At 40.1% G+C, this 12,850-nt stretch overlaps 1 protein-coding gene across 1 annotated transcript in view; it reads right to left on the bottom strand.

Moving 5' to 3' along the window:
- Mnat1 (MNAT1 component of CDK activating kinase) overlaps positions 1 to 12,850 on the bottom strand; it is a 167,961-nt gene that overhangs the window by 154,064 nt on the left and 1,047 nt on the right. The window lies entirely within an intron of this gene.

Genomic DNA, 12,850 nt, shown 5'->3' with positions numbered 1-12,850 from the left:
GATATTTAACAAAACAATGGTGAAGGCCACTAAATATCAAATGTTAGTATCACTATCTCATAACACATATTTTCTGACCACAACGAAATTAAATTATAAATTAACAACAAAAGATATGTACAAAAGCACCAAATACATAGAAACAGATTTCTAAACAATTTAAAGGTAAAAGGAGAAATCCAGAATAAAATAAAAATAATAAAGATGGACAGAAATCAATGAAAGGCCAAATAGATAATAGAAAATAAAAGCTAACCACACTGAAAGCCAGATCCTTGAAGGGAGAAACAAAATTGACAAATCTCTAAATAAGAATAATAAAATGAAAATAAAAACTGATTTTTTATAAACGTTAAAAGAACAACATACTATGAAAAACTTTATGCCAACAAATTCAACAATTAGAAGAGAGCAAATTCTTGAGAAACTGACAAGAGACAACATTATATTATATAAAATGTTAAAGACATTAAATTTTTAAAGACCTTCCCTTAAAAAAAAGACACAGGCCCAGAAGCTTGTATTGGCAAATTCTATTATGCACTCAAAGAAAGAATAGCATCAATAGTATATAACATAAAATTTCAAAATACTAGGCTGGGTGGTAGTGGTGCACGCCATTAATCTCAGCACTCGGGAGGCAGAGGCAGGTGAATCTCTGTGAGTTTGAAGCCAGCCTGATCTACAGAGTGAGATCCAGGACAGGCACCAAAGCTACACAGAGAAACCCTGTCTCAAAAAAAAAAAAAAAAAAAAAAAAAAAATTATAAACTATTTGGGGAAATGATATGCCTTGTGCTAAGTAACTAATAACAACCCCATCCCTCTGGATACATGTTCTATAGCATCCTTTCTCCAGCTAGGGGACTTACTACCATATAACCGAATATGACATGTCCAAAATAAGATTTTTATTTTTTGTTTTGTGTAACTCACTCGAACTCACAGAGATCCACCTGCCTCTGCCTCCCAAGTGCTGGGATTAAAGGCGTGTACAACTACACCAGGCCTCCAAGATCAGATTTTAAAACAGAGTTGCTGGGCTAGAAAGATGGCTGAGGCACTCAAAGCATTTGCTGCTCTTGCAGAGGACCCAGGTTTCAATTCCTAACACCTACATGATGGCTCACAACCATCCATAGGCATGCAAATGATGCACACACATGCAGCCAAAAGCATTTATACACACAAAATAAATAAATAGGGAGAAATAAAAACACTTGTTTCCATGCTGGGGACTTAGCCTGGGGGAAGCCACCCTACCATGAGACAGGCAACTCAGTGTAGAGAAAGCTCGTGCAGATCTTCCCAGGCCTGCCGACATCACAAGCAAATGTGATGGCTGATTACAGCACCAGTAACAACTGCAACTAATGTCATACTTAATGGTAAAAGATTTCATCTCATCCCCACCCCAAAGATAAAGAAGAAGATAGCGCCCATTTTCACCACTCACATTCAGCACCAGGCTAGAGGTTGTACGTTATACAATAATCTTTTTGTACACTGTGAAGTTGAGTCTTTGTCAAGGCACCTTCTGATTGGTTTAATAAAAGAACTGACTGGCCGGTAACTAGGCAGCAGGTATAGGCAGGACAGCCAGAGGATAGCAGGAGGGCAGAGTCTGAGGAGTCACGAGTCAGACTCAGAAGTTCATAGATGAGGTAAACAAGCCTTGGGGCATCACGTAGATTAATAGAAATGGGTTAATTTAAGTTGTAAGAGCTGGCTGGAGACAAGCCTAAGCTATTGGCCGAGCATTTATAATTAATAATAAGTCTCTGAATGGTAATTTGGGAGTGGCTGCTGAGACACAGAGAAAGTCTACCTACAGCTGTAGTTTGCATTAATACTAAATAATGGCATGCATGGTGGCACACACCTGAAATCCCAGCACATGGGAAATGGAGGCAAAAGATTCAAAACTTCAATATTATCCTCAACTACGTAGAAAATTGAGGCCAGCATAGGATATGAGACCCTATCTCAACCCCCATTCAAAAAAAAAAAAAAAATCCTGACTGAATAAAGTTCGGAATGAATGAAACAAACCCGTCATATTTACAAATAATATGATTGTTTTACACTGAAAATCCTAAGGAATCTATAGGCCAACTGCTGGAACAAATTCAGCAAGACTGCAGTATATAAAACTACTACAGAAAACTTGAATTCTTATATTAGTATCAAATATTAGAAAGTGAAGTGTAAAAAAAAAAGTAGAACGAAAAACTACCTGAGAATAAATGTAGTAAACAAAAGACATCTGAGACAGCTGCACCAAACACTACTGCCCACTGCTGTCTGAACTAAGACCTGAACAAATGAGAGGCTACTGTCACTTCCCAGGTGGGCACACTCAGTCGTTTTTAAATGGCAGTTAATGTCAACCCCAATCAATTCTCTAGCAGGCTTCTTTTTAACTTATCAAAATGGTTCAAACTTTATATGAAAATTCTAAGGGCATAGAATAATCAGAGAAACTTTTTTAATAAGATTAAAAGAAGTTGGGTGGTGGTGGTGCACACGCCTTTATTTTTTTTTTTTCTTTTTTAAGATTTATTTATTATGTATACAGTGTTCTGTCTGCATGTATCCCTGCAGGCCAGAAGAGGGCACCAGATCTCATTACAGATGGTTGTGAGCCACCATGTGGTTGCTGGGAATTGAACTCAGGACCTTTGGAAGAGCAAGCAGTGCTCTTAACCTCTGAGCCATCTCTCCAGCCCCCGTGCACACGCCTTTAATCCCAGTACTCGGAGGCAGAGGGAGGCAGATCTCTGAGTTCAAGGCCACCCTAGGCTACAGAGCGAGTTCCAGGACAGACAGGGCTGCACAGAGAAACCCTGTCCGGGTGTGTGTGGGAAGGAGTGCTAAAAGATTCACAGTGCCCTGATTCCAACATTTACTACAATGTTTTGGTAATCAAAGCAACCTGAGTATACTGGCAAAGTTACATATAATCAGTAAGGAGTGAACTCAGAAATAGACCCATTCCTGACTAATTACTGCCCCTGCCTCATTGGTTTCTTTCTGAAAAGGAGTTTCCTTAAGTCTATAGCCCTGGCTGTCCTGGAACTCACTTTGTAGACCAGGCTAGCCTGGAACTCACAGAAATCTGCCTGTCTCTGTCTCTAGAGTGCTGGGATCAAGGTATTCGCCATCACCAGCTGGTGACATAGGAAATTTTATAAGGTGATTAAAAATATGATGGTTTTATGGGTGCATATTTAAAAACTGATTAAACTATGTACTTCAAATGTGTGTTTTTTATTATATCTTAATAAAATTGAGAAAAAGAAAAGAAAAATGGTAGCATTTACCGAAACTATAAATATGCACCCTACTTCTAGAAATATACCCTATTGAAGGCAGGTGCAGTGTTGAGTATCTGTAACCTCAACACTTGGAAGGTTCAGATGAGATACAAGTTCCAGACTAACTGAGGCTCACAGCAAGAACCTGCTGCAGGAAAGGAGGGATGGAGGGGGGAAAGAAGAAAGGAGAGGGTAAGGGGGAGGGAAGGAAGGAGGGAGGGAAAGGGAGAGGAGGGAGAGGAAAGGAGAATGGGAAGAAGAAATATCGTCTATTGGGGTTGATAACGTGGTTTGACGAGAGCTACATTACCTTGCCATCACCATAAGAAGGAAAAAGAAAATTCAAGGGTAGTAGTGCACACCTATAATCCAAGCACTCCAGAGGCTAAGACAAGAGGACTACTTCAAATTCAAGGCCAATCTGCATGACATAGTGAATTCCAGGCCAGCCTGGGCTATGACGTATGTCACTATCATGAAAAAGAGGAAGGGAGGGAGGGAGGGAGGGTGGGAGGGAGGGAGGAAGGAAAGGAAGGAGGGAAGGAAGGAGAGAGGAGAGAGAGAGAGAGAGAGAGAGAGAGAGAGAGAGAGAGAGAGAGAGAGAGAGAGAGCGCAAGCGAAGGAAGAGGGAAAGGAAAGAAAGGAAGGAGGAAATGTATCATTTATACTCACATATACCCAAAGATACTCAGGCACAGAAATTGCTACCTGTGCCGGGCGGTGGTGGCGTACGCCTTTAATCCCAGCACTTGGGAGGCAGAGCCAGGCGGATCTCTGTGAGTTTGAGGCCAGCCTGGGCTACCAAGTGAGTTCCAGGAAAGGCGCAAAGCTACACAGAGAAACCCTGTCTCGAAAAACAAAAAAACAAAAAAACAAACAAACAAACAAAAAAAGAAATTGCTACCTGTGGTAACATGGGATGACCAATAATCCTCAGTGTATTTGAATGTTTCATTATCGCAAACATCAGTCATTCTGTAACATTTGAGACTGACAACATCACTCTAAGTAATAATCACAATACATAATATATTATGTGCCCAAAGAACATTAGCTACCATGTGCCAGGTTCAACATGGCAAATATCTTGTAAGTGAAACAATAACTGGAGTGGGGATCCACTACAGTGGTAGAACAGGTCCTCAGCACACCCATACCCCAGTGCCTAGAAGGAAAAACATAAACCCTGAGCTTATTTACTCTTGAGACTCTTTCATGAAATACTACAGTAATCAATCTACTTGGGCCATGTTTTCAATAATGTCTAGTTTATTACATACGAACTCCTTTACATAATGTATGTTTAGTTTCCATTCTCTTTCCAAATAATATAAATCCAAAACTCATAAAATAAACAAGAAATGCAATGTATTTTCCAAGGAAAAGTTAGAAGCACTAAATTACCCTAGTCATGGTTGTTATCATCAAGAGGATTCCCACTATAAAGTGTATGACTTTGCATTTAATTGAAGCACATTACATAGATCGCTTTTTGCAATTAACCTCCAAAAGAAATTAAACATTAATGAATGCCTGAAATACAAACAAGACATTCATAATCTGAATAATTCAGAAAGAAACATCTATTTCAACATATATTTTAGATCTCTAAAATACATTGAAATTACCTTAAGCAAGAATTCTTTTCCTTTTCTTTTTGAGGTCATCTTGCTATGTAATCCAGGATGGCCTACCATCTGCTATCCTCTGCCTCAGCCTTCCCGGTGCTGAAATTACAGGCATATGCCATCATGCCCAGCTAAAAGTATAAATGTTTTGTCTTTAAAATGTTGCTGGCACTGGGATGCAGCTCAGTTGATAGCGCTTGCCTGACATGCACAAACCCCTCCTCGGCACCAGGTAAACTGGGTGTGGTGGTGCACCCCTGAAATCCTAGCACTTGACAGGTAGCAACAAGAGGAACCCAAGTCTATAGCTTCAGAGTGAGTTTAGGACTAAGCTGCCACACATGACACCATGTCTCAGCAAGAATAATGAACTGACCTTTACAAACACTGCTTATTGGGCTGGGAAGACAGCTCCACAGCTAAGAGTGGTCACTGCACAGAACAAGGACCCGAGTTCAAACTCCCAGCACCAGGCAAAAAGCTAGGTGTGCCAGGCGGTGCACGTGAGCCTTTAATCCCAGCACTTGGGAGGCAGAAGCAGGTGGATCTCTGTGAGTTCGAGGCCAGCCTGGTCTACAGAGAGAGTTCCAGGACAGCCAGGGATACACAGAGAAATCTTGTCTTGAAAGAAAAAAAAAAAAAAAAGCTAGGTGCAACTACATGCCCTGGTAACTCTAGGGCGAGAATGAGGGAGATTGCTGGGACTTGCTAGCCACCAGCCTAGCTTCAGATTCAGTAAGAGACTGTCTCAAGAGTACAAAGTGGAATGTGATAGAGCAGGACGCACGCCATCTTCCTTAGGTTTCCATGTGTGCACAGGTGCGCGCGCGTGCACATGCACATACACACACACACACACACACACACACACACACACACTGACACACACGCATCTATTTGCTCATCAGTGTCAAAGACAGATCCCTTTGCTATCAATTGGGCAAAAAGTAAGTACAGATACAGAATTTGTATTTATTAACCCAGTATTCATATATATATATGGCCCTGACTATCCTGGAACTTGCTATATAGAGCAGGCTGGTCACCACTCATAAAAACTCACCTGCTTCTGCAACCCAAGTGCTGGGATTAAAAGCAATAAGCCACCAACACCCTTCAGTAATAATTTTCTTAGATTTATTTATTTTGTCGTTTTATGTGCATGAGTGTTTGGTCTGCATGTCTGTGCACCACAGGCATGTCTGGTGCCTGAGAAGGTGGTGAGATGCCATACGGTACCAGGAATTGAACCCCGGTCCTTTGCAAGAACAACAAATGCTCTTAACCACTGAGCCAACTCTCGAGCCCCAGTAATCATTTTTAAAATATCAATTAAATATGACATATTTGGCAACATCTGAAACAATACTAAAATTTGAGCCTTGTTTGTTTAAAAACAACTTAGTTATGGCAATAAAGTAAACACTATGGGATTACTTATGAAGAAACAATATTGAATACTGGTAGATTTCAAGGCATTTATATTTTAATGGGATGAGTTGTTTACAAGTAAATCAGAGTTAATGTCAGATGCAGTTTGCTTCAGATACCTGGAATTAGAATAGCAGGCCCATTAAATATATATGAATCCATGATGCAGAAACACTGCACCATATTGATGGAGCCCTCATTAATTTTCAATGATGCAGCTAGCCACTATCATATTTGTGTTCTAAAAAAAGGGGGTATGTAATCATTTGCCTTCCTCTCAAAATTCTTGTTTTTTACATGTTTCAATTTAGTTAAATAAAAATCTAACACTCCAAAGCATTTCTACTGAAGTTCATTAAACTTTACATTTTCTTTTCTATTTATAGAGAATTCATATACATATTTGTACATATATAATGTGTGTGCACAAAGGATATCTCTTGATACACAACATGAAAATGAAATACAAGAAGTGAAGGTACTGAAATTACTTCCTCTCAAAAGTAATAAAACTCATTGCATCTTCTTGTTATCTAACTGTAGTTATGGAATAAATACTGACACTGTTTATAGACCAAAGATAAAGACGTGGCAAAATGCAGCAACGGCCCACAAAACCGTGACTAAATGTTTAAAGTGTTGGCAGTGGTTCTTTTTTGTTTGTTTGTTTAAACTAGCACCCTGAAAAATAAAATGTAAACAAAGAATTGCTCTAAGTTGATGAAATTTGCCTTGATAATATAGTATTTTCATTTAATGGTATTTTCACTTTATCCATAGAATTTCAGAGAATTTTATTTAGCAAACATGATTAAAATTTAACTGAATAATCCCTAACAAATGTATACACAAAAGAGTGAAATGGGCTTTCATTTCCCTGTGTGTCTGAAAATGGAGTCGGTGGGTACGGAGTACAGGCAAGACCTTTCCATTTTCTTTTTTTTTTTTTTTTTTTTTTTTTTTTTTTTTTTTTGGTTTTTCGAGACAGGGTTTCTCTGTGTGGCTTTGCGCCTTTCCTGGGACTCACTTGGTAGCCCAGGCTGGCCTCAAACTCACAGAGATCCGCTTGGCTCTGCCTCCCGAGTGCTGGGATTAAAGGCGTGCGCCACCACCGCCCGGCTCCATTTTCTAATTAACAGGTCTTCCAACTCCCTGTCAACCCTGTTAATAAAATAAACAGCATTCTGCAGCCTGTACTTTTGTACAAATTCCTCACTAAGCCCAAGAGCCAAGTCAGACTCTCCTAAGGGGCTCTCCCCTTCTCTTCCCTCCTCATCGGCTGACTTATACATCATTTATGCATTTGAAGCCAACGAAAAGTTTTGTTCCCTTGGTGCTAACCTTCACCAGTTTAAGACATATTCACTAATCAAAGGCCTTTTTTCTAACCAGTTAGGTTGCAGGATTTCAAGCTTCTGGCTCTTCTTCTTCTTGGGTCTCACTACGTAGCCCTGGCTAGCATGGGACTCTCTAGGTAGACCAGACTGGCCTCAAACTTACAGAGATCAGGCCATGCATGGTGGCGCTCGCCTTTAATCCCAGAACTTGGGCGGCAGAGGCAGGTGGATCTTTGTCAGTTAGAGGCCAGTACAGCCAAGACTATGCTGGGAAACTCTGTCTTAAAAAAAAAAAAAAAAAAAGGTCCGGTGGTGGTGGCGCATGCCTTTAATCCCAGCACTTGGGAGGCAGAGCCAGGCGGATCTCTGTGAGTTCGAGGCCAGCCTGGGCTACCAAGTGAGTTCCAGGAAAGGCGCAAAGCTACACAGAGAAACCCTGTCTCGAAAAACAAAACAAAAACAACAACAAAAAAAAGTCATAGCACTCCACCTGCCTCTGCCTCTGCCTCTGCCTCCCAAATTCTGGGGTTAAAGGCATGCTTCACACCTGCCAATAGAGCAAGTTTCTGTTAATTATTTCTTTAACAAATAGTACTTTTTCTATTTTTCAAGACAGGGTCTTTCTATGTAACAGTTCTGGCTGTCCCAGAACTCACTTTGTAGACCAGGCTGGCCTCGAACTCACAGAGATCTGCCTCCCTCTGCCTTCCAAGTCCTGGGATTAAAGGCATGTGCCACCACTGCCTGGCAACAAATAGTACTTTTTAACAAGTAGATTATTTAAAAGAATAATATAAAGCCACTTTTATACCTCAATTACAAAATTTTTAAATGATTTTATTCTTTTTTTTAATTTTATGTGCATCAGTGTTTTGCCTGCACATGTCTGTGTGAGGGTGTCAAATCCCCTGAAACAGGAGTTACAGACAGTTGTGAGCCACCGTGTGGGTGGGTGCTCTTGAACCTGGGTCCTCTGGAAAGGCAACCAGTGCTCTTCACTGCTAAGCCATCTCTCCAACCCATCAATTACAAATTTTTACAACTAAATTTTCCTTGTAAAAATACAAACTAATTTCCTCTGCGTCACTCAAGAGGGCTAAACACACAAGGGGTTGGGGGTACAGAGGAAGAAACAATGGTTGCCATTTTTTTGTTATATGACTACTCTAGGAGTGTTTGAAAACGATTTGAACACAAGATTCACCTAGATAAGTAATACAAAGTAGGGGTCTTCTCCCCACCCCGAAAAAATTATAACAGGGACCAGAATTCTGTATTTTAAATAGACATCTCGGATGACTCTTTAATATGATGCAAGTCTGGGAATCAATGACCTGGAAATTTATTGAGTGTACAAGAAAGACTGCAAAAATATCAATTACTAAAGAGCAATAACTAATAAATTACTGTTGAGCCTTGCTTTTTTGTCTTTGAAAATAGATTTAACACATTGAAGCAAACTATCTCCAGGCTTACTTCTCATTAAATTATTCCCATTCCATATACCATTTTAGGCTCTATTTGCTAAGTAAAGTAAGAAGCAAATTCAAATGCCTTTAATCCCAGCACTCTGTATATGCATGCGTGTCCTAATGAATTCAGTTGGACTTTAATTGTGTAAAGGAAGAAAATACAAACTCTAGGCAGTTATTCTGGAGATGGGTAATGGTTGGCTTTTATTGGGTGCACATTATATTCCAGACATATATAGGAGGCAGAGGCAGGCAGATCTCTGTGAGTTCGAGGCCACTCTGGTCTACAGAGTGAGTTCCAGGACAGCAAAGATTTTTACACAGAGACACCCTGTCTCGAAAAACCAAAACCAAAACCAAAAAAAAAAAAAAAAACCCAAGCAAACTGTCAGACTCCTAAAACTTAAACCCAACAAATCATTTTTTGTTACATTTATTTACTTCCTTGGAGGAGAAGAGTGTGTCTCAGAGATCAGAGGACAACTTGCAGGAGTTGGTTTTCTCCTCCCACTCTGTAAATCCCAGGGATTAAACTCAAGTCTCCTGGCTTGATGGCAAACACAATTACCCACTGAGCCATACTGCCAGTCCAAGAAGCTATTTTTAATACAAAAAATTGACAATATCTCTTCATATGTGAGAGTAAATTAATTCTTAAATTTACTTGAACTATGCCTCAAGTAATCCCTCACAGTGACCCTGTAGGGTAAACACAACTATTAAACTATTAGAGTGAATGACTAATTTTCACTAAATTTACACATTAAATAGCCAATCTAGGATTAAGAGTCAAGAGGGCTATCATAATACTTATTAGGTATACTTCATGCCCATTAAAGAAAGAAGTGATAAAAATAAACAAATTAATTTTATTTGTTTGTATTTATTTATTTATTTATTTATTTATTTATTTATTTTTTTTTGGTTTTTCGAGACAGGGTTTCTCTGTGTTGCTTTGCGCCTTTCCTGGGACTCACTTGGTAGCCCAGGCTGGCCTCGAACTCACAGAGATCCACCTGGCTCTGCCTCCTGAGTGCTGGGATTAAAGGCGTGCGCCACCACCGCCCGGCTTGTTTGTATTTATAATCTAAAGGTCAGGCGATTAATATGCCATTGTGTCAGACTCTTACAGAATAAAATAATTTGCATCTGAATGAATAATCCTTAAGGTTTAACATACAATTTCCTATTATCTGTTTGAGGCTTAGGGCACAAATTTGGCAATATGACTTCCTAGAAAAGAAGCCCTGAGGGCTACAGAAATGACTCAGAGGACCCAGGTTCAATTCCCAGCACCCACACGGTGGCTCACAACCATGTAATTCCAGGTCCAGGAGATCTGACTCCATATATAGAGGAAAAACACATGTAAAATAAATCTTTAAAAAAAAAAAAAAAAAGAAAAAGTCCTAAAAGGTGTCCATAAGGCCAAAGACCCTATGAAACTTTCTGATACCAAAGTTCCCTCCTGCATGTGCCCCAGTATCAGCACTCTGAAGGCCAAGATAGTAGTATCTTGAGTTTGAGGCCAGCCGAGACTACCTAGCTAGTTCAAGGCCAGATGAGCTACAAAGCAAAGTCCAAAAGGGGGAGGGGGAGCGGGGAGAGGGGTACTGGAGACATGGTTCAGTGGGTAAGAACCTGTTCAAGCACAGGGACCTGAACTCAGATACCAGTACCCAATAAAAAAGCTGGGCATGGCCTCAGGCACCAGTAACCCAAGCACTATGAGGGACAATTAGCTAGCTCCAGGCTTAATGAGAAACCCTGTCTCAAAGGAATAAGGCAGAGAATGATACAGCAGGACACTGGGCATCCTTTTTGACCTCCATGCATATACACCTACACACATGGGTGCGCAGACACACATACACAGACACACACATACACAGACACACACACACACACACACACACACACACGTTAGCATGGTGGTGCATCGCTAATAACTCCAGCACTCAAACTAAGGCAGGAATATCAAGAATTCAAAGTCTGATTGGCTACACGACACATTCCTGGTCAACCTAGGCTACATGGCAAGACACTGTCTCAAAAAAAAAAAAGTAATAATAAGGACTGAGACAGCCCAGAGATTAAGAGCACTGGCTGCTCTTCCAGAAGACTCGGGTTCAATTCCTAGCATTCACATGGCGGCTCACAACCATCTGTAGCTCCAGTCCCAGGCAATCCAGTGTCCTCTTCTGGCCTCTGTTGGCACTGCATGCACATGGTGCACAGATGTACATTGCAGGCAAACACCCATACACACAAAATAAATAAATAGAAGTCTTTAAAAGACACATCAGTTACGCTTTACTGAATAGGTGGAGATCAAGTGTGGGGAAGTTGGTGTGGCTGAAATTCAGAATATGCAGCCAATTCCTCGACCAGAAACTCATGGAGGATACCCACATGTCTTCTAACAACCCCCAAGAATGAGTGCCTTCTCCAAAGCTTTCTACCCAAAGAGGGTGCTGTTTCCTAATTTGCACACTACTATATATTACTTAAAATAAATGAACATCACTTACTAATTAGTCCCACCAACAAACGTATTAATTAAATGTTAATCCGATAAAACTCAATATAACTAACAATTCAGATACAATACAGAGGACAGAGAAACACAGTAAACAAAGCCAGAGACAGTCAGCAAACAAAATTCAGATTCTTCAGATTCTTCAGCAGCAGGACAACTCCATCATGAACTATCCAGTATAACAGAAAATAAATGGGACAGCTATATCCCAGACAGACAGACAGGCAGATACACACACACACACACACACACACACACACACACACACACACACACACACACGTACGTACGTGCGCGTGGGGGAGGGGCCACTTTGGGACTGGCAAAAAGAATGTTAAAAGCCAGAGATGGGGAGGAGTTCTATGAAACACTGTCATCTAGATATGACCCAGCCGCTCCAATCTTGAGTGCACAGCAGCAATGGACATCTGCCCTTCAACATTCCATTACAGACAGAGATGTCCAGGGGGTGGGGGTGGGGAAAGAGCATTTTTCAATGGTGCAGCCACTGGTGGAGTATTTGGGAAGAAGTTCAAAGGGAAAAGAAGGGGAATAGAGTAGATAATGAAGGATATGATCTCCATACATTGTGTGTGTGTTATATATTTGTATATGTACATATATATTTGTATACATACACACAAATGTATGTGTGTGTGTGTGTATATATATATATATATATATCAAAGCTAAAAAAAAATTGCAGAGAAATTGAACAAAACTTCTCCAAAAATCTAATAGTATGCCAGTCACAGTAGCACATACTTGAAATTCCAGAACTTTTAGGCAGAAGAATTTAAAGTTCAAGGCCAGCCTGGACTACCAATTGAGGTCCAGTCTTTATAAGTACCTGATAATATACCAACAGTATTCCCCCATTTCCATTTTCCTGCATTCCAGTCGACTATCTTTACTGTATGTTTAATCTTAAACCATTCAGTCACAGCTACATTGTCTAAAATAAAGGTTAATTATGAAAAGGAACCGATTAATGAAATTAATAATCCTATTATGACAATTATAAATACAGCTCATGGTACAATTCATGTCTAAAGACCTTGTCTAACACGCTGTAATCCTTTCATAAGAAGATTCAAACTATAGGAATACATGTGCTGAAAATTTT

This window comes from Peromyscus eremicus, chromosome 14, assembly GCF_949786415.1.
Source record: "Peromyscus eremicus chromosome 14, PerEre_H2_v1, whole genome shotgun sequence".
In the NCBI taxonomy this organism is placed as follows: Eukaryota; Metazoa; Chordata; class Mammalia; order Rodentia; family Cricetidae; genus Peromyscus; species Peromyscus eremicus.
Note: the sequence above shows the minus strand (reverse complement) of the source record. Positions and strands in the feature narration are given on the sequence as shown.